This window comes from Triticum aestivum, chromosome 6A (genome assembly GCF_018294505.1).
Source record: "Triticum aestivum cultivar Chinese Spring chromosome 6A, IWGSC CS RefSeq v2.1, whole genome shotgun sequence".
NCBI classification, from domain to species: domain Eukaryota; kingdom Viridiplantae; phylum Streptophyta; class Magnoliopsida; order Poales; family Poaceae; genus Triticum; species Triticum aestivum.
Genome location: NC_057809.1, coordinates 306,116,162 through 306,139,016, shown reverse-complemented (window position 1 = coordinate 306,139,016; position 22,855 = coordinate 306,116,162).

Genomic DNA, 22,855 nt, shown 5'->3' with positions numbered 1-22,855 from the left:
GCTCTTTTCTCATGCAATTCTTGACGAACCAAGATAGCAATTGTGTATGCTATGGCAACTTTGTGACACAAGAGATGATACCAATATATGCAACAATGATGTATGTATGCTATGGGAAGTATGATCACTAATGTGCACAAGTCTCATTGCCGGCAATACTCAATGGCTAGTCTCGATGGGTAAGCAACGCAAAGGAGTAAGGCTATGATGGCTATCAATGTAATGGCAAGAGTGATATGTCCAATACCAAGATGAGGTTACCGTTCTTGCTTACGGTATGGTGTCAAAATGGTGGCACGAAACACAAGATGTAGTCGAGGTGGTCGTTGTTGATGACACATCCGTGGCGAAGATGAGCGGCGGTGATGTTGATGTTGACCCATACCTAAATAGCCGAAACACAAGTAGGGCAAGGTACCACAACTCAAATTCTCAAAGCAAAATTGGAGTTGGTAAGCGGTGGTTGTTTATGTGGTATATGGTGCGGCTATGCAGAAGTGGTGGAGGTATGCGGAAGTATATGTGGGCACCGGAACAAAATTTGGGGAAAAATGGACGGAAAATGGGTGGTGGAGAGGAAGTGGTGCTGCCAGGGGCCGGACGTTCGGGGTCATGGCCGGATGTCCGGGGCGCGGATGTCCGGCCTATCGGGCCGGATGTCCGGGCTCTGGATCCGTGGATGGATTCGAAGAAGGTCGTGACGAGAGGTCAAATCCGGGCAAAATTCGGCGAAAATTTGTGGATGGAAATAGGGGAAAAGTGGATGGAAAGCTAGATCTACCTGCAACACACGAAATCCGCGGATCAAATCCAACAAAACTTCATCACACCAACAAATCACAAAAAAATTGGGGCTATTTTTGGTGGGGATTTTCGAAATTGGGGAAGAACACAACAAAATTAGGCTAGAAAAACAACGGAGAGGCTCCGAAATCATGATCAACGTGGCTCTGATACCAAGATGATCTAGGGTAGAACCCTAATCGGCCGATCTTTCACGAAAAGGAGCGGATCCTGCGATAAACACGAAGAACACGATGAGGGAAACGAGGGAAAACACAAGAGGAACACTCAAAATAACAAAAATAAGTCACACATATGCTAGATCCTCAAGTACATAAGGAAAGATACAAGATCCAAGGACAACTAAGGACGATAAAAGGGTAGACGGTCTTCTTCGTGAGGACGTCTTGAGTTCTTCCCTAAAAGGGGTCTTGAATCTGCTTGGGGGATCTTCTTCGGTGGAGGCTCGAATCTCCATGGTGAAGGTAACCAAGTGGATGAGCAAAGCTCTCACACATACATGAGCTAAACCTTTGCTAACCCTAGAAAGTTGGACAAGGTGGAGTATATATAGTCTATGGGGAGAAGGGGTACACGGGCCTTGGCCCTTCACTGTGCGCAGAAAGGGGAGGCCGGACATCCGGGCATCGGGCCGGATGTCCGGGCTTTCACACGACGCCGGATGTCTGGGTTGAGGAGGCCGGATGTCCGGGCTGGAGCGGTGGGTTTTCTTGCTCTCGGTTTGGAGGGGTCTAGATTTCCGGGCTGGTGCTGGATATCCGGGGCTCAGGAAAGGCCGGATGTCCGGGCTGGCGAGGCCGGATGTTTGGGGCATGTAGCTTCTGGCGGTTGCGCGGCTGTGGTGGGAGGATCTCCAAGGGGCGGACGTCTGGGGTCGCGGCCGGATGTCCAGGGCCTGGGAGGTGTACTTGACTCCTTCCGATGGTTCTCCTCATCCGTGAACTTGGGGACTTGTACATCTTCATGTGCATCCTCGGGAGGGTCCTCTTTGTACCTAATCATGCACAACAACTCGGACTTAGGTACTAGCCATGTATCATGCATAGAAAGTGGAAGTTCGGAGAGGAGTGAGTTCACCTTATCTTCGATAGCCTTGGCTCAGGCTCTTTTCATTGGTCCAAGTGGTGTCATTGGAGGTGTAGGTGCGTCCATGGGGATGATCATGGGATTCTCCGCATCACTCACGAGTTATCTTCTCCTTATACTCCTTAGCAGAATGGCGTCGTGGAGCGCGAGAACAGGACTCTTATTGAGATGGCTCACACTATGCTTGATGAATACAAGACGCCTCCTCGCTTCTGGCCTAAGGCAATTGATACTGTGTGCCACATCATTAACAGGGTATATCTTCACAAATTCTTCAAAAATATCTCATATCAACTCCTCACCGACAAGAAACCCAATGTGAGCTATTTCAAAGTCTTCGGTGCTAAATGTTCGATTAGAGGTCATCATCACAATTCTAAATTTGCACCGAAAGCACATGAAGGTTTCATGCTTGGTACGGAAAGGACTCGCACACCTACAGAGTCTTCAACACCTTTCATCACAAGGTTGTTGAAACTATTGATGTGCGGTTCGATGAAACTAATGGCTTGCAAAGAGAGCACCTACCTCCTGTGCCAGATGAAATGTCACCTGTAGAATCCATCAAGTTCAAGGCTTTTGAGGATTTCATTCCTGCCGAAGAATTTGCTGAAGAAGTCATTCCAGATCGTGAAGGACATCATGTTGGTGCACCTGAGGAAAATGGCCCTGAAGAAAATTCTGAGCCCACTCAACATCGTCACCCCACTCATCATCGCATTGCAAATGAAGTGCAGATTGAGAAAATCATCAACGACAGCAATGCACTAGGTCCTCTCACACGCTGAAGGGCTTTTCATTTGTCTAGCTTTTGTGGGCACTTTGCTTTTGACTCTATCACACAGCCCACCAAAGTTGATTAGGCATTTCTGGAGCCTGAGTGGATTCAAGCAATGCAAGAGCAATTACATCAATTCAAGCTCAACAATGTCTGGGAACTTGTCAAGCGACCAGACCCACGCAAGCACAATATCATCGGTACCAAATGGATCTACCACAGCAAGCAAGATGAAAATGGCCTTGTGGTGAGGAATAAGGCTTGTCTTGTATCTCAAGGCTACACAGAGGTTGAAGGAATTGATTTCGATGAAACTTTTGCACATGTTGCTAGACATGAGGCTATTCGTATATTGCTTGCTTATGCTAACCATCATTAATAAGGGAAAAGTTTGTTTTTGCCACTCTAGTTTTTGCCAACTTTGCTTATGCCACTCTAAAATTTGACATTTCACTTTTGCCACTCTTAGCTTTTGACAATATATCACTTTTGCCATTCTGTGGCAAAAACGATAATTTTAGAGTGGCAATTGTGATACATGTCAAAATCTAAGAGTGGCAAAAGTGAAATAAAAAATTATCGTTTTTGCCACGGAATGGCATTTGTGATGTATTGTCAAAAGCTAAGAGTGGCAAAAGTGAGATGTCAAATTTCTAGAGTGGCATAAGCAAAGTTGGCAAAAACTAGAGTGGCAAAAACAAAGTTTTCCCTCATAATATCATCTTATATGAAATGGATGTGAAAAGTGCATTCATCAATGGTAAGCTTGAGGAAGAAGTATATGTTGCCCAACCCACAGGTTTTGAAGATCCTAAGCATCCTGACAAAGTCTTTAGACTTAATAAGGCCCTCTAGGGCCTCAAGCAGGCCCCTCGGGCATGGTATGATACCTTGAAGGAATTCCTCATGAAAAAAAAGGCTTCAAACCCGGGTCACTCGACCCAACTATTTTCACCAAAACCTATGATGATGAGTTATTCATGTGCCAAATATATGTTGATGATATTATCTTTGGTTGTACTAACCAACGTTAAAGTGACGAATTTTCATATATGATGAGTGAGGAATATCAAATGTCTATGATGGGAGAAGCAAAGGCATCAAAATCCCTATGCCCACAAATGGCCATCTATGCACTGATGAAAATGGCATAGACTTTGATCAATAAATATACCGCTCCATGATTGGCTCTTTATATTATATATGTGCATCTCGGCCAGATTGTCGGTGTTTTGGGAACGGGGGTACCCAGACTTGCTTGCTTGCGGGCCACGGTGTGGCTCCATCGACGGCCTGGTACGGCCCACCTTCAGCACCAACAACTCAAGATCCTCGCGATGGGCCAAGCCTCGCAAGGCGAATGGCACCAAGACCTCCAGAAGGAGCGGCCTCCTCAGGATTGCTCCTCGGGAGCGGAGGTTCCTATGCAAGCCCTCACCTCGTGAGGTTCGGATGACGCAAGCCATGACGACCAAGGCCAGGCAGCCGCCAGCGGGCGCAGTACAACAGTTTCCTCTTTGGTGCTAAAGAGGCAAGTGTAGGCGCAGAGTCCCGAGGAATTAGCCAAAGCTTTCCATTTCTATGCAATAAGACCAAGACCGCAAGGATGGCAGGATGGAGGTCATCGCCGAGCCCACCACGACATCACGACCAGTATCTTTGCAGGCGAAGACCACCTTTTGTTAGGATAAGATGTACTAGTTGTCCCCCTTCGAATTTTGCCGTTGTGGAATCCCTTCCCGCCTCCATTTTGGGGGAAGAGGACCAAGGCCACTATAAATAGGACCTTGCCACCACCATAGAAGGGGACAGATCTGTCAGATCATCCTCTCCCTCACCAGCTCAAGAACACACCTCCTGAGGTCGTTCTTCCACTGTACTAGTTCATCCACAGCTGTCACACCCTGATTTTCAGGCCACAACACTTAAGCTAATAAATCATGATAAAATGTGGTTTTACAAAAACTTTTGGGTGTTTTGTCTTTGCTTTGATTGAATGTTTGACCGATGTTTGCAAGTGCTCTAAAAATCAAATAAATCCTCCAACTCCTATACTTCATCTCCTTGCTCCAAACTCTTGAACCAATGATCATGCCATGTGTATAGGACATAAAAATAATTTCTTACAAAAATAATTTGGCCAAATAGTATTTTTCAAAATTAGTTTTCCAAAACCCCCTGAATTGAGGTTTGCACTGCAAGTACTTAATTAAGGGAAGTAAAAATCTTTCCAAAAATATATTTGACTCCTATTAGATATAGGATACCCAGAAACCACAACAATATAATTTTAAAAGTTATTTTCCTATTTTATTTAAAGGCTTTTTCTTAAGAACAGAAATGGTATTTAATAGGTTAAAATTATTTTAATTCTTTAAAAATATTTGGGAAAAACCTAGGGAAACTTAGTGGACATATGTTGTCCATATATAAGAGTTTCAACACATGGTCATGTTCAAAATATTGGTCAAATCCCTCAAAAACCCTTTTTGGATATTTCAAGATTTTGAAATATTTACAAAGGAAATATTCCCCAAAAATTCCAAGATAATTCTAGCATGTCACATTTGACATGTTTGACGATCTTGCAAAGTCTCATGTCATGGAGAATAGTATAACCCCATGAAAAATCCTCAAAAGCATTTCTGTCCTTTTTCAAGTTTGAACAACTCTACATTGCCAAGTGTCTCCTTTTGATCTGAATTTTTGTGGGCATGTTCAAGTCCTCAAATTATGACACTGCACCAAGTGGTGCACCAAGGAGAAGAGTTTAGCTTAGCTAGATCTAAGCAAGTCATTTTCTGCTGATTTCTAGGGTTTGCCAAAGTTACATTGGCAACTTTCTTCAAATGGACTCAAACTTGGTGGTCAACCTCAATTATGTGTGACAGTTGATCCTGTTAATTCTCATGTCAAGTGGAGTTAATTTGCTTGCCGAAATTTGCATCAAACGCCTTCTGTCACTTTTCAAAAATCACCATTTTGACCACTTACCCTATTCTCATTGAGCTCAACTTTTTACCACAGCTCCTCCTAATCCTATCCTACCTCCAGTAACTCTCCCCTGGCCATTTCTCAATGATTGAGGGGTAAAATACCCCCATTTACCGCCCTGGACAGCCCCTCTCTCCCTCTTCTTCTGTCTCTCTCCTCTCCTACTGGCTCCCCAGGGCATCCAAGGCCATAGCCCACTTCTTTACTTCCCCCTAGAGCTACCAGACACCTTTGGACGCGCCCACATTGCATAGAAAATGGCCATGCCGGCCATTTGGGCACTCTGGAGCGCACTACAGTGCGCTCCTGCACTGTAGCCGCCCCCTGCCAAGCACCTCCGGCCACCTCGGGCCTCCCCAGCGTGCCCGACGATGCTCCTCAACGTCCTCAACACACCACGGCCTAGTACCCCTCCTCCTTCTCCCTCCTCCTGCCTCCTCTCGCACGCGCACCGGCCGCCCGAGTGCTCCAATGGGCAACCTCACACGCGCGACGCCTCTGAACCTTCCCCGGTCCCTCTATTCTCTCCCTAGTCGTAGACCACGTCCACGAGCACCCCGGACATGGCCCAGTGTGCCAATTCGGCCCCTGGTATTGCCTAGGCCGCGGCCGTGGTCGCCATCCACGGTGCTCCGTGGCCTCACCATATAAGGCCAGCCCGAGCCCTCTCTGTTCTTCGTTTGCTCTCTCCTCCTCCCGTGCATCCCCTAGACCAACCTACCTCTCCCTCTCGTGCCCTCCGCCCACCTCCATGGCCGGAGCCATGTCGTCGGCCTCCTTCTAAATTCGCACTCTGTGGCCTCTCCCCTCCCCTTTAGATTCCACCAGAGCATCACCAACCTCCCCAAGGACATCTCCCGAGCTCCATTTCTTCCTCTTTGTGGCTGAAGCGTCGTGTCCAACCCTCACCATCGCCGCCGTCCGCCGCGGGCGATGCGCTGCTCGCGCCCGACCACCCCAGCAATCGTGGCGCACCTCGACGGATGCGACACGCTCTCCTAAGCATGCCGGTGTGCTGGGCCTCGACGGAGGTGGCCGGTGCTGCCGGGGAGAGCACCGGCGCTGCTCGCCTCCTCTGTTTCCTGTCGCGCCGCGCAGGAGGTTGAAGGCGACCTGCTGCTGGGGCCCATGCGTCAGTGACCCAGTGGGCAGGCCCGCCCGTTTAAGTGGAGACGGCCTCCACCATTACCGCCTCTCCCGCGCGAAAGCGTATTTTCATGAAGCCGCCTCCGACGTGGCCCCTGCGCGCGTGCGGCCAAGCCGCTGGGCCGGCCCAGTGGCGTCCTGCTGCTAAACCTCGCCCTGTGCACCTCTTAAGGGTAAAGCCCATGTCTGTTTCTTTCTTTTTCCTTTTCCAGAAATTTGTAAAATCTCCCAAATATTCGTATTAACTTCAAATTGAATGATTCAAATTTCTGGTGACTCCATAAATCATGCTCTACCTGTTGGTGCAGCATGAACATTTTTCCAGAACACCTCTCTTCACACAAATCGAATAAAACCCCATTTTCCATTTCTGTGATGAACTTTAGAAAATCACAGAGAGCTCAAATTTTATCCAAATGCCATGATTCAAATTCCTATATGCTTCTAAGTTCATAACTTAGTTTATGAACATTTGTCCTAATACTCTCTGTACCACATAATATATTGAGCCATTTCTTCATATTCGTCAACTTTGCAAATTCATAGGAAATTCATTTGAACGCCAAATCTAGTGAAACCAACTCCTAGATGCTTCTAAAATCATGATTTGTTAAATGGGTGCCTTTGCTCATTTTTCAAAAATATATTTCTGTACACTTCTTGCAAATCCATAAACCCCTTGATTCCAACATATTGAAATGATCAGAAATATCCACTAATCCAATCCCAATGAAACCACTCTGGTTATTTTTCATATAACCAGGGATGTCCTAGAAAAGTAAACTTCATAATTTTTAGAGCACTTTTATTTTCTGCCTTGTTGAGTTGCTTATTATGGTTGATTTCGACGATAGTTGACGAAGTAGACGAAATGCTCATCGTTGGACCAGAGATATTTGAAGACCTCGAAGACTTTGTTAAAACAAGCAAGCAGCCCTTTGACCATGTCTATGAAACCCTTTTTACGCATTTCATATAGCACCGTATTGTTGATGCAACGGAATCATGATGAGGTGGTAACCACCTTGATGGGTTGCCTCTGTTACTTCCTGGTTGATACTTGCATTATGCATGACCCTACCTTCCTATGAGGGTTATGCCGGTGGGAGTAGATAGGATGCTAAAGTAGTTGCTACGCAAAAGGGACGGGAATATGCATGGTGATGGAGGCATAGTATTTTCAAAAGACTTTTTTTAAAACCCCGTCGGGTGCCACTTATGCACGAGGGAGATAATGAGATGGGTAACCACTTGATGATGAAGTGGTGTACCGAGGCAAGTGTGTATGTTGTTTTCGAAAACGGATTAGATTTAAGATTTGTCGACTGTCCCAAACTTACATGCGCAACCACTCTGCCCTTCTATGGGAAAGGGCATTATTGATTACCTAGGCCGATACTTGCTTGGAGCCCGCATTACTAGTGACGGGGGAGAGTTGGTGCTCTCTCTCGGGACGGGGTCGTGCCAGGTAGGGCGGCCATGATTGTTTTCATAGGGCACCAGATACACCGTTGTGTCCCCTCGCGGATGTTACGATCTCGAGTGAGTCTCGTATGATGTACATCGTGAGGATACGAAACAACGAGTGGACTCTTTGTTAGTGTCGTCTAGGAAAAGATAGTGATCGGGTGCTTACCCCAGGTACTTGAGGTACCGCGGGTCGTGGATGACATGGAAGTTCCCCGGATCTTGTGAGTAAAGTGTGTAACCTCTGCAGAGCGTAAAACTATTCGAATAGCTGTGTCCACGGTCAAGGACAGTTGGGCAGTGCTGCTTAAACTACGTCCAGAGTTTACAGACTATGTGTGTGTGTTGATAAACCATTTGGGGTGAGTCAGATGGCTTGACATGATGAACAAGTTGGATTGGTGTCCAACTCCGTTTATGTTGATATCTGTAACTTGTCCATGCGGATATCTGTACTCTTGTGATGCATACTTTACATATTGATAGATCATGTCATTGCACTCAAAACTAGCTTTCTGCAAACTACCTTCTTAGTGTTATATCATTGCATTGCCCTGTTCCAATCATGGGTTGCTTGCGAGTACATTCAAAGTACTCATTGGCTTGCCACTGGTTATTTAATTGGCCAGGCATGGAAGAAAAGGAGTTCGAAGAAGAGTTCTTTGGAGACGAACATGCGAACCAGGACGTTTCCCAGTCAGAATGCCTGTAGGGTTAAGGAAGATGGCATGGGTTCTACTTATCGACGAAGATTTCCGCTGCTTAAGTTTATTTGGTATTCAGCCATTATGGCTTTATCTATGTAAGACTTGACCATAAGGGTCATAATTTGTGTAAGACGGTATGTGTGGATGTAAGACTCTTGTTATTCAGCTTCTATGTGTTCAGTGAGCATTGGTCTCTGGGATCACTGTACACGTGCATTCGGTGATCACGACTTATGAGTCGGGGTCCCCACAGAGCTGGTATCTGAGCCATCCTGACTGTAGGAAGCCTTTGTTAGCATGGTCGTTAGTTAGGGATAAAACTATTTCCAAAACTATTACCAGTTTTCAAAACTATATATACTTCTCTTCCCTTCTCAGTTTTTTCGAAAACTAAGGTATACTTTCTTTATTGATCTCTTCCCCTTCAAAACTTATGGTCGCTAGAACCCTTATGCCCCTGACCACTAGATTCCTTGTAATCCTCGTGGATGATCTAGGAGGAATATGCCTTGCTAGACATTCACTCACATCCTCTGAACACAAGCTTGGCAAGACCACGACAAGACGACACCAACAGAAGATACATCCTCGAGGAATGAGGACATCAAGACTCAGAAGATGGTGACACCCTCGACACTGCCCCAAGATGATGCAACCTTGGCCTATGACGATCAGGGCATAGGACATGCAAGATCATGATATACATCGCTAATAGAGTAATCTTGTCACTACTGTTGTTATATCGGCAACCACCGGTGGATGAGAACCTCGCCATTTGATCCGCCTCACTACAGTGAGCAGGAAAACAGTTCTCCTCATCCCCCGCTCTTGGTGTCGATGTTGTCATCAACGTAACCGACATGTTGGACCTCTACTATGCCTTGATAATGTCATTGCATAAAGGATTACCTACTTGGTACCATCGACACCTTATAAGACAAAAAGGGATCGTCATGATTAAGAAGACAACAGAAGACCGAGTCAATGCCTGCTACAAGGAGCCACCTTCACCCCATCACTTCACAGGCGAGAAGTTGTTGAAGAATCTTCAGGCTCAACCCGGATTGTTTCATCGAACAACTACAAGAGATGTAGCAACACCTGAGGAAAACCCAGAAGACTGCACGAGGCACGGAGCAAAGCACGACTACTGAATTCGAGAACCCCTAGGGTAGGATGAGTCGTGTACCCCCTATGCAGTCGAGTCCGTATGATGGTTCGAATAGAACCATGATTGTGTGTTGCTTGTTTTTATTTGTTTGTGTTTTGATATAAGTCGCATTCTTTCCCTAGGCAACAAGTACACGACTATATCACCTGCCTTATTTTCTTGGTTGTGTTTGGCCCTTCCGGCACTTGTTTGTTTGCACTTAGAACCCCCTTTTGGCATTCCCCTCCTCTATGCTATTTTCCCTCTCATCTCTCTCCTCAACTGAAGACCGGCAAGACAAGGTACACCAAGGATTCTACTTCGACAACCAACTAGAAGTGAAGAACTTTTCTACAGCCTCCTCGACCAAGTATAACCCCGTAGAGTTATGTTTAACCCCCCAGACTAGAAACCCATTCCTAGACCCTTCGAGACTTCACGAGATACCCCAGATCGAGTCCTTAACCATGTGCTTAACCTATAGAATTGCAAGAGAACCAGTTAAGCCTCTGTAAACCTTGCACAACACTGGGTTCATTATGGAACTAGTGGGCATAGTGAACGAGCACATTATCATCCTAATATAGCACCAGAACTAACGATGCCATAGGGAAGACCAGTTTGAGGATATAGGAATAGAGGACAAATGACTTGATGAGTTTATATCAGTGACCTTGAGGAATTATTTGAGACTCTTCGGAAGATTATAAGGCTTTCATGTTGGTAGATGAACTTCGTGGGGTTAGTTAATAGAGTAGCATGACTCTCATTACCCCTGAGTAAATTGGATTTGGTAGGATAATTGTGTTCGCAAGCTGAAATTCTTGGAGGTGCAAGGATTTGACTTAATTAGATGATATTGATAGGAGATAGTTGTTATGATAATGACTTGGGGGAGACATATAGAAATTCTCGTTGGAAATGAGATTTGGATTTAAGTAGGTGATTCTAGTTGAGAACAGATGCTGAATAAGTCTATATGGTTCGGAGTAAATTTGATTCAGACTGATAATCTTGATCGTGATACCATGTTTCTCGGTGGGCGATAAACTAGGAGATTGGATTAATTATTGGAGTTTATCTAGGGATCTGTATGAGCTTGATCTTGAAGTTTACTTGATCATGATAATCGAAATTGGTGGACTTACTATAGTAGACATAGCCCTTTCAAGTATTTGGGGATTATAGGGACTTTAGGAGATCATGTGGAACACCATAGACGTTGGGTTTGTAGAATTAATGGGTTATGTAGTGATTAATGGAAGTTAACGGGTTGTTGGAGTTGATTCATAGGAAGGAAACAAGATTTTGGAGTGGCATACGACGTGTTTCCTTAGGATAGAGATGCGCTCTCTTGGACCTTGGAAGAATAGGCTGAGCACTTGGATTGTCGTGTTTTATTACAGCTTGGAAGCTTGTATGCTCTACCCATGGATTTTCAGGGGTAGCCATACATATGAGTTTGGATCGTAGACATATATGATTTTGGTAGGCCTCCTCTGAGTCGCGAGCATATAGATAACATAAGTGATGATTGATGTTGGTCTATACGAGAGGATGCTTTTAGTGGTATAAGGTTATTCGTTTGGAGTACTAGATAGAGCTATTGTCATCTCAGAAACCGTGCCTAAGGATAAGATGATAAACGTTCACTCACACACTATAATCCTTGAAACCCTTAAGCCCTACCAAGCCACAACATGGTCGAATCATGACCATGGGCTTTGGCTCTTGGTCAAGTAGACCCTGGCCAACACTCAACCGTAACCACCACCAATCCCCCAGCCTACTTTATGTACCCCGTGAACAAAGTCTTCATGGAGTACTTAGACAAGATAGTTGTCATCATCATTTGGTGACCTACTTGTCTACCCGAAGACGGAAGAAGAACTGTTCAATTGGTTAGGGAACATTTGAAGACCGCCACGTCAAGGAGGGAGAACTATACCAACCACCTTCGTCAAGAAGTAAACTTCCGTGTCGAATACCATGTGTATCTGCAAGCTAGTCCTCTCAAAGGAACCAAGCATTTCCATGACAAGGAAACCCACACCAAGATTCAACGGCCCCCTTCGAGATCACTCCAAGATTTAACCACCCCCTCTGAGATCACTACGAGACGGACAGAAGACAGTTACCAACTGGAGTTGCCACCTGAGTTACCCACTGTGCACAACGTTTTCCACGCGACACACCCCCAGAAGTGTTTTCAACTTCCTAACTAGCCCGATCTCTATGAGGGCATCGACCACCGAGCCATCGATCCCTTGCCCAACCTGACCTATGCGAAAACCCCCTTAGCAACCTGGATCAAGCAGAATGTCATACATAAAGACACACCATTAAGTACTTCAAGGTTCAAAGGAGCACCACTCGGAAGCAGAAGCATTATGAGGATGTGAAGACTACCCCAGATCCAAGTTTCCGTACTCCTTTCAGCGCCTAGTCTAGGAATCTCGGGGACGAGATTCTTGTAAGGGGGTAGGTCTGTCACACCCCGATTTTCAGGCCACAACACTTAAGCTAATAAATCATGATAAAATGTGGTTTGACAAAATATTTTGGGTGTTTTGTCTTTGCTTTGATTGACTGTTTGACTGTTGTTTGCAAGTGCTCTAAAAGTCAAATAAATCCTCCAACTCCTATACTTCATCTCCTTTCTCCAAACTCTTGAACCAATGATCATGCCATGTGTATAGGACATAAAAATAATTTCTTACAAAAATAATTTGGCAAAATAGTATTTTTAAAAATTAGTTTTCCAAAAACCCCTGAATTGAGGTTTGCACTGCAAGTACTTAATTAAGGGAAGTAAAAATCTTTCCAAAAATATATTTGACTCCTATGAGATATAGGATACCCAGAAAACACAAAAATATAATTTTAAAAGTTATTTTCCTATTTTATTTAAAGGCTTTATCTTAAGGCCAGAAATGGCATTTAATAGGTTTAAAATTATTATAATGCTTTAAAAATATTTGGGAAAAACCTAGGGAAACTCAGTGGACATATATTGTCCATATATAAGAGTTTCAACACATGGTCATGTTCAAAATATTGGTCAAATCCCTCAAAAACCCTTTTTGGATATTTCAAGATTTTGAAGTATTTACAAAGGAAATATTCCCCAAAAATTCCAAGAAAATTCTAGCATGTCACATATGACATGTTTGATGATCTTACAAAGTCCCATGTCATGGAGAATAGTATAACCCCATGAAAACCTCTCAAAAGCATTTCTGCCCTTTTTCAAGTTTGAACAACTCTACATTGCCAAGTGTCTCCTTTTGATCTAAATTTTTGTGGGCATGTTCAAGTCCTCAAATTATGACACTACACCAAGTGGTGCACCAAGGAGAAGAGTTTAGCTTAGCTAGATCTAAGCAAGTCATTTTTTGCTGATTTCTAGGGTTTGCCAAAGTTACATTGGCAAATTTCTTCAAATGGACTCAAACTTGGTAGTCAACCTAAATTATGGGTGACACTTGATCCTGTTAATTCTCATGTCAAGTGGAGTTAATTTGCTTGCCCAAATTTGCCTCAAACACCTTCTGTCACTTTTCAAAAATCACCATTTTGACCACTTACACTATTCTCTTTGAGCTCAACTTTTTACCACAGCTCCTCCTAGTCCTCTCCTACCTCCAGTAACTCTCCCCTGGCCATTTCTCAATGATTGAGGGGTAAAATACCCCCATTTACCTCCCTGGACAGCCCCTCTCTCCCTCTTCTTCTGCCTCTCTCCTCTCCTACTGCCTCTCTCCCAGGGCATCCAAGGCCACAGCCCACTTCTTTACTTCCCCCTAGAGCTACCAGACACCTTTGGACGCGCCCACGTTTCATAGAAAATGGCCATGCCGTCCATTTGGGAACTCTGGAGCGCGCTATAGTGCGCTCCCGCACTGTAGCCGCCCCCTGCCAAGCACCTCCGGCCACCTCGGTCCTCCCCAGCGCGCTCGACGATGCTCCTCGACATCCTCAACACACCACGGCCTAGTAGCCCTCCTCCTTCTCCCTCCTCCTGCCTCCTCTCGCATGCGCACCGGCCGCCCGAGCGCTCCAATGGGCAACCTCACACGCGCGACGCCTCTAAACCTTTCCCGCTCCCTCTATTCTCTCCCTGGTCGTAGACCACGTCCACGAGCACCCCGGACATGGTCTAGTGCTCCGTGGCCTCGCCTATAAGGCCACCCCGAGCCCTCTCTGTTCTCCGTTTGCTCTCTCCTCCTCCCGTGCATCCCCTAGACCAACCTACCTCTCCCTCTTGTGCCCTCCACCCACCTCCATGGTCGGAGCCATGTCGTCGGCCTCCTCCTAAATTCGCGCTCTGTGGCCTCTCCCCTCCCCTTTAGATTCCACCAGAGCATCACCAACCTCCCCAAGGACATCTCCCGAGCTCCATTTCTTCCTCTCCGCGACTGCAGCGTCGTGTCCCACCCACACCATCGCCGCCGTCAGCCGCGGGCGATGCGTTGGTCGTGTCCGACCACCCCAGGGATCGTGGCGCACCTTGACGGATGCGGCACGCTCTCTTGAGCATGCCGGTGTGCTGGGTGTCGACGAAGGTGGCCGGTGCCGCCGAGGAGAGCGCCGGCGCCGCTTGGCCTCGCCTCCTCTGTTTCCCGTCGTGCCGCACGGGAGGTTGAAGGTGACCTGCCGCTGGGGCCCGCGCGTCAGCGTCCCAGTGGGCGGGCCCGCCCGTTTAAGTGGAGACGGCCTCCGCCGTTACCGCCTCTCCCGCGCGAAGGCGTATTTTCATGAAGCCGCCTCCGACGTGGCCCCTGCGCGCGTGCAGCCGAGCCGCTGGGCCGGCCCAGTGGCGTCTTGCTGCTAAACCTCGCCCTGTGCGCCTCTTAAGGGTAAAGCCCATGTCTGTTTCTTTCTTTTTCTTTTTCAAGAAATTTGTGAAATCTCCCAAATATTCATATTAACTCCAAATTGAATGATTAAATTTCTGGTGACTCCATAAATCATGCTCTACCTGTTGGTGCAGCATGCACATTTTTCCAGAACACCTCTCTTCACACAAATCCAATAAAACCCCATTTTCCATTTCTGTGATGAACTTTAGAAAATCACAGAGAGGTCAAATTTGATCCAAATGCCATGATTCAAATTCCTAGATGCTTCTAAGTTCATAACTTAGTTTATGAACATTTGTCCTAATACTCTCTATACCACATAATATATTGAGCCATTTCTTCATATTTGTCGACTTTGCAAATTAATAGGAAATTCATTTGAACTCGAAATCCAGTGAAACCAACTCCTAGATGCTTCTAAAATCATGATTTGTTAAATGGGTGCCTTTGCTCATTTTTCAAAAATATATAAAATCATGAGGAGGGCCCAGGGTGTGAGGCACCAGGCGCCCAGGAGTTTATAACCAAGGAGATCAAGGAGCTTCAGGAGGCAAGGGCTATGCGAGGGGAGCGTCGCCCCACACCACCCGACGTGGCTCCCTGCCCCGACGAGGACATCGAGTTGTGTGCCTGCGTCAACATCCCAGGGCTCAACAGGGCTGCATCTCAGGAGCTCCTCTGGTCGTCCCATGTTGGCCGGTGTGAGGGCCCCCTCACAGCTACATTCACAAGCCTTTCAGTTTGCTGAACAGGGCTGTCATGCGCCAGCGCCACATGCGGGACGTCCTGGCGGCTCGTGAGACCAGGCACCAGGCGATCCTATTGGAGATGGTGACGGACCCTCGTGAGCACCCCAGGCCCCCAAAGCGTCCCGAGGTTCAGGACCTGGGTGGCTCATGAGGAGCGACTTCTATAGCACTCTTCTTCAACTACTCCAACACTTTTTCAGCAATGGTGCTAGGTGACCTTTTTTTGTTTGTTCAATTGGGGGAGCACCTCGGGCTACATCATCCCCAAGCGGCGTGGGTCTGTCCCTATGGCATGTATTGTTCTTTGCATCTATCATAACTGGCTTTACCCTCTTCCATGAATTACTTTATGATTATCACATACCTTTCTGGTGCTACGTTGCCATGAACGTTGCACGCCCTTGCAAACCTACCCATGACCACCTCATGATTAAGGACTGGCATGGCGTCTGTGCTCGGGTCTGTCCCTATAGCGTCATTAAACCCAACTGGCTGAGCTCTGGCTCGCGGGCCAGCTCCCATGCTCGTCACCTCCCATGGTCCTTGGTGCCTTGTTCTCGCATGAGCTAATCGGGGGTGGATAAGTTAGGGCGCACGACCTAGTGCCTCGCCGCCGAGGGAACCGCTCGCCGGTTGTCTTTCTTCAAGACCTTCGCATGAGACGACTGGGAACATTGTTTGTGCTCGGTTCCGTCCCTGCAGCGTCGACAAACCCAACAGTTGATCTTTGGCAGGCGGGTCGGCCCCGTTCACGTCACCTCCTGGGGTCATTGGTGCTTGGCCTTCTCATGCGATAACCTCAGGAGATTCACTCGGAGCATGTTGCCTAACCATCTCGTATGACTATCACAACTATTCTGAATCAAATTCAGGCACAACCCGCCTTGAGGTTGGGCTTCGTGAGTCCCGCACTGGCTTATGAGTGCCCATACACACCTCCTCTAGCACTGTCATGCAAGCCACGTGTTAGGGCGGGGTTGTACATGCCCCGGAGTCTCCCCTTAGAGTGGGCTCCCACCCATGTACCAGTGGAAGCCTCATGCCCCATGCTGGCGGACGACGCTATCAAGGAGAGGTTATGCCCGTGCAAGAGCGGAATGTCGGCGTTTTGGGAACGGGGGTCCCTAGACTAGCCTGCCCGCGGCCCACGGCATGGCCAAGCCAGTAGGCCGTACGACCCATCTTCATCAACAAGGCATCCAAGACCCTCGCGAGGGTCCAAGCCTCGCGAGGTGGACGGTGCAAGACCTCCTCTAGAGTAGCCTAGGCAGGCAGGCTCATGAGGAGTGGAGATATCAAGGAGGGGCAAACCTCACGAGGCCCTCGTGATGTGAGCCATGACGCTCGACACCAGGCGGGCGCCAGCTAGCGCAGCGTCCTTACTTCCTCTTTGGTGCTAAGGAGGCTAGCGCAGGCAAAGAGTACCGAGGCATCAGGCAAAGGTTGCTATATTGGTGCAATAAGACCAAGACCAGGAGGAAGACAAGACAGAGGTCATCGTGGAGCCCAAGACGGCGTCCCCGCCAGAGCTTTTCGCAGGCGAAGACCACTTTTGTCAGGATAGCTTGTACTAGCTGTCCCCCTTCAAATTTGCCCACCGTTGTTGGCTCCCTTCCCGCTCGATATTTAGGAACAGGACCAAGGCCTATATAAGTAGAGCTAGCCACCATAGTAGGGGCATCTGATGAGATCACATCGCATCTGATCGCATCTCATCTCATCTCATCTCATCTTAGCTTGACCCAACCCGATAGAGAGCCTACTCACCAGAACACCTCAACCTCAGGAGGCTGCTCTTCCCTTGTACTGTTCATCATCAGCCCTAGAGGCAATCCACCACCACCACACTGGAGTAGGGTATTACAACACAACGGTGGCCCGAACCAGTATAAACCTTGTGTCTTAGCGAGCTAGGGCGTAGATCGGTAGGAAGGAAAGACTTCGCGCGCACCCGAGTGTTCGAACCTTAAGGTTTGGCCGGAACCCCACATCCGACACGGAAGCACCATGCTACGCACTGGTGAATAACACAACTGAGGGTAGCCTGACGGCTACGGTAACCTCAGGAGAGCCGCCAGGCTCGCTGCTCAGCCTCACCGTGCTGCTCTTCCCTCGGGAGGGTTGCGTGAGGTGGTTGTGCATGGGGGCTACGCTCAGGTCACGCTTGGCATACGCCACCTCACTAGGTCCCCGGGCCTAGTATTCACGCACCCCTCCCGGGCGAGACCTCGGCGAGGAAAGGTATAGAGGTTTGTTCGTACGTCAAGGGGTTCCCTGGGCATCGCGACCCAGGGGCCTGACTGGTCACATAGCCCCTCACCTCTTGGTCTCATCCTAGTGGTCCGGACAAACCAATGGCCGCTGAGGTATGCACGGGGCCGCGAACTACCAACGCAGAATGCTAGAACCTACACTCGCATCTCCTTCCTGAGGGTTGTTCGTACGTTAAGGGGGACTCCTGCGCGACTCAGGAGCCTCATTAGTCACGTAGCCCCTCAACCCTTGCTCTCGTCCTGGTGATCCGGATGGCCCAACGGTGGTTGAGGTATGCGCAGGGCCGGGCCTTGCCGACGCAGAACACTAAATAAAACAGAAAGGAAATTGTGGGTCCATAGCAAATTATTACGAAACATATTTTCTCTTAAAGCGCAAGCATAAGTTATTAAGCCTCCACGAGGCACGATAAATATTGCAGACAAGGGAAAATGCCGCCTTCAAGCTTCCCCTCGTCCTAGGGCACCATTGTTGCCTACTTGGGAAGGCCCATCATCGACAACGTCACCGTCATCCTTGCCATCAGCGGTGGTCGTGGGGTCGACACAGAGGAACTTCCGTAGCAGGGCCTCCACCTGATCCTTCATGGCCTTTGAAGTAGCATTGTGGAGCTTGGGATCCACGGGTTTGAGCAGGGCGCTAAGGTCGAAGTCGGGGCCCCGAAGGTGGAGATGGTTGAAGACGCAGGTCACAACCAAGGTAAAAAGCACGCGGGACTCTCCTTCCAACATGGGGCCCACTCCGACAATGATGTCCTCGAGCGTCGTGGCAAGCTTGGGAAGCAACACGGCAGGGCCTTCCTCCGAATTTGCCAGTGGCTTCTCATACCCGCTCCCATAGAGGTCCTGCAATGTCTTGCAGGACCTTGGCTCGAGGGGGACGAAGGCATTACGCTCTGCGGTGACCGCTTTCTCGACCGCGACAAGGAGCTTTTTCTTGGCATCCACCCGAGCCTTCTCCTTGGAGACGAGCCTCGCATGGGCCGCCTGGGCCGCCTCCACCTCCTCCTTCAGCTTCTCTAGGCGACTATGCTCCGTGGCCTGTTCCTGAGCCGCCAGCTCCAGCCCAGTGCCCCGGTCCGCGAGCGCGGCCTCCTCGGTCTTCAGCTTCTCTTCCTGCTCCTCGAGCTAAAGGGCGTGGGCGGCCTACTTGTTGCGGAGGGCATGCAGTTTGGCTTCCGCCGAGCCGCAGCGTTCCTCGGCAGTCATTGCATCCTTCAGCACCGCGTCACGAGCAGCTGCAGCCACTCCGGCCACCTTCGTGCCCTCCTAAGTATTGGCTTTGGCCTGGCCGCAGGCTGCCCTGACCGATGAGTCGGCCTGGAGCCATCCCGAGACCAGCCCCAAGCGATATATCGCCACACACCGATCGACGCCCCAAAGATCAGCCTGAAGTTGGTTCAGCACGGAGAAGGCCTCCTCAGAGCGCTGGGCATGGTGGAGGAACTGCAGCTTGCCGGTGTGACGGCATGGGGAGCTGGAGGCACCAGTGCTTGGGCTTGTGGAGCGACAATGGCGAGGATGGCAAGGGGCTCCGGAGCCCTCGGACCCCCAGCAGGTGCACTGAAGGCGGGCACCTCCGGAGCTGACCTGGCCACGAAAGCGGTCTCCTTCGGAGCCTGGTCTCCCGAGCCTCGAGAGGCCAACCCCGTCGAAGGAGGATGCGAGGTGGCCTCTCCCTTCTGCGTCGGAGTCGCTGAGGCCGTAGCAGGCCTCTTGGCCTCGGAGGCCACGGCATCCTCCTTCTTCCTCTTTGCTGCCAACGCCAGCCTGGTCATCAAGCGGGAGATGTCTAAGCACTACATCAAGGACGGGAACAAAGACAAGACGAAGCACTTACTGTTCACCAGCGATGTACAACCTCTTCCTGCTATGGAGCACGAGACCCATGAGCTTCTTGGGCGCGAGCTTCGCCGCGCTCTCTGGAGCCAATGAGTGTGCGGCGAGTGGCTGCGACGGTGGCGGCCGGTGACAAGGTGGAGGTGTCATCCCGGGGAAGCGACACCATCCCACCCTTCCTCTGGTCCCTTGCTTCGGCTTCCTCAAGGGATGGCCATAGACCTCGTGGCGACCTCGGCGGGACGCGGCGACTCCCTGACCGGGTGCTTGATGAAGACATGTACCTAGGGTAGGGACACGGACCTGACCGAAGGGTCCTACTCTAGGACACCCCTGGGAGAAATCACCTTTCAATCAACTTGAAGGCATCCGACTCGACAGCTTCAAGACACTCGACCAAGAAGCTACCACTCGACCAAGAAGCTACCACTCGACCATGAAGCTATTCACTCGACTGCCAGGAGATCTACAGTCACTCCGTAGGCAAACGGTCAGCTGTTAAGTAGTCTTCATGGTCATTACAGCACTTTATTAGAGGCGTTACCAGTAACGCCCCATCTTAAATGTACTTTAAAACCCTGCATTACTGAGGGCAGGAGGGGGTCAGCGAACTCTATATAAGCCACCCCCCTCCTCAGTAGGAAGGGTTCGCACCTCTGTAATCCATACACGCATAATCCAGTCGACCGCCTCCGGGCTCCGAGACGTAGGGCTATTACTTCCTCCGAGAAGGGCCTGAACTCGTAAACCTCGCGTGTAACAACTTCCCAATAGCTAGGATCTAGCCTCTCCATACTCACCCCCCTACATCACTGTCAGAGTTAGAACCACGACAGTTGGCGCCCACCATGGGGCAGGAATCTTAGCGCTTAGTTGGAGAAGTTGTGATTTTTCTCGATCCCTTTGATCATGTTTTCTTGCGGAGTTTTGGTGGAGGACCGCGAGATCCGTCTTGGCGTGCTCACCTTCATCGTCGACGACTCCGCCTGGCTTCACGAGGCACCGCTCGACATCGACGCGCTCCCCGCCCGCGGTGCGACACATTTCCGTGCATGCGTTCGTGGCGTCCTCCTGCAGCAACCGTCGACCCAATATGGGTCGGCCCCCGTATCGTCTCCCCGCCCTGTCTCCCACCAGCGCAAGCGCTCCGGTCGGTCAAGACTTCAGCGGTGGGTGAGGCACGCCGTGGCCCGCCAATCGGCAGCCCCGCAAGTCGCGGCCATCGAGCCCGTCGAATCCCTCTACGGCCTGTTCGATCTGTCGACTGGCTCCGTGGAGACCGCATCCGAGTGCGATAACAGCGATCCAGCGGCTGAGGTTCTGGCGGTCGATGGAACACACAGTCCCCCTGGTTTCCCTCGCACTGATGGAGGCGCGGGTGGGGGCGATCCGTCGCATCCCCACGACGAGTATCTCCCTGAACCTCTCACGTCATTGCAGCGAGAGGAGCTTCACCACCAGAACATGGACGCGCTCCGCACTCCTATCATCGGAGAGACCCCCGAGGCCCGGGCCTTGGAGGACGCGCGTTTGGCCAACTTGGCCGAGCGCACTCGACTGGAGAATCTCCAGCGAGCACTTGACGAGCAAGCGTGTCAGCGGGCTCCCGAGTCTAGTCGACGCCAGCTCTTCCCGCCGACGCAGGTATATCGAACCCCAGTTCAGAATCTGGCCGCTGCGGCCCGTATAGCAGAATCGATTCAGCCCTCCCAGTCGGAGGCTGGCAGGGGCTTGTTACAGATCAGAGCATTGCTCCGGGCGGCGGGAGACCAGAATTCCGCTGTCTCACAATCGCAGAATAGGATCCACAGTCGGTCTGTCGCAACAGATACAGGCGAGTCAGCTCACAGCCCGAGATCGCCCCCGAGGCGTGAGGGACGTGGTGGCCAACATGATCAGTACAGGAGGAATGAGCAGTATGATCACCGATTCGACCGTGATGATCGACGTCGAGTGCCAACCCCTCCCCCGAGGAGTGGGTCATATGCGCCTCGACGGCAAGATGACAGACGCCCTCATAGTGTTGGGCAGAGGATTCCAGTCGACCCCAGAGACCCAGGCTTTGATGCGAGATCCATCCTCGTTCAAGGTTTGGTTGACAGGAACAGAGCTCATCGAGAAGGCCACAACAAAGATGCGCCTGCTAGCAGCAGAGTACGTGCTTCAGGGCCAGAGTGTTTCAGTCGAGCCATCAGAGCCGCAGTGATACCTCCCAATTTCAGGTTGGCGACTGGAATCGGCAAGTTCACTGGTGAATCTAAGCCTGACACCTGGCTCGAAGATTACCGAGTGGCTGTACAGATTGGCGGTGGCAATGACGAGGTGGCCATGAAGCATTTGCCTCTCATGTTAGAGGGCTCGGCCAGAGCATGGCTAAATCAGTTGGCACCCAGCAGCATTTACACTTGGGAGGACCTCTCCCGAGTGTTTATCACAACCTTTGAAGGAACATGCAAGCGACCTGCAGGCCTAACCGAGCTGCGGTCTTGCGTGCAGAAGCCGAATGAAACTCTGAGGGAATACATCCAGAGGTGGATCACGCTGCATCACTCGGTTGAGAATGTGCCAGACCATCAAGCAGTTTGTGCCTTCAAGGAAGGTGTTAAATACAGAGAGTTGAATCTGAAGTTCGGTCGAACTGGAGAGATGTCTCTGAATCGGATGATGGAGATTGCCACCAAGTATGCTAACGGAGAAGACGAAGATCGACTCCGGAGTGGCAAGCTGAAAGCAGTCGCCCAGGAAACTAGAGGCAATTCCAGTCGGAAGCAGAAGCGGAAGGCCGAGCCAGCCGCTCCTGGGGAGGCCCTGGCCGTAGCCCAGGGAAACTTCAAGGGAAAACCCAAGGGCACCTGGAAGCCCAAAAAAGTCAAGGATCAAGACGGAAATGATGTTTTGGATCTGCCATGTCACATCCACACCAAGAAGGATGAAGAGGGTAATTTTATTTACCCAAAGCATACCACTCGACAGTGCCGACTCCTGATCCAGCAGTTCCAA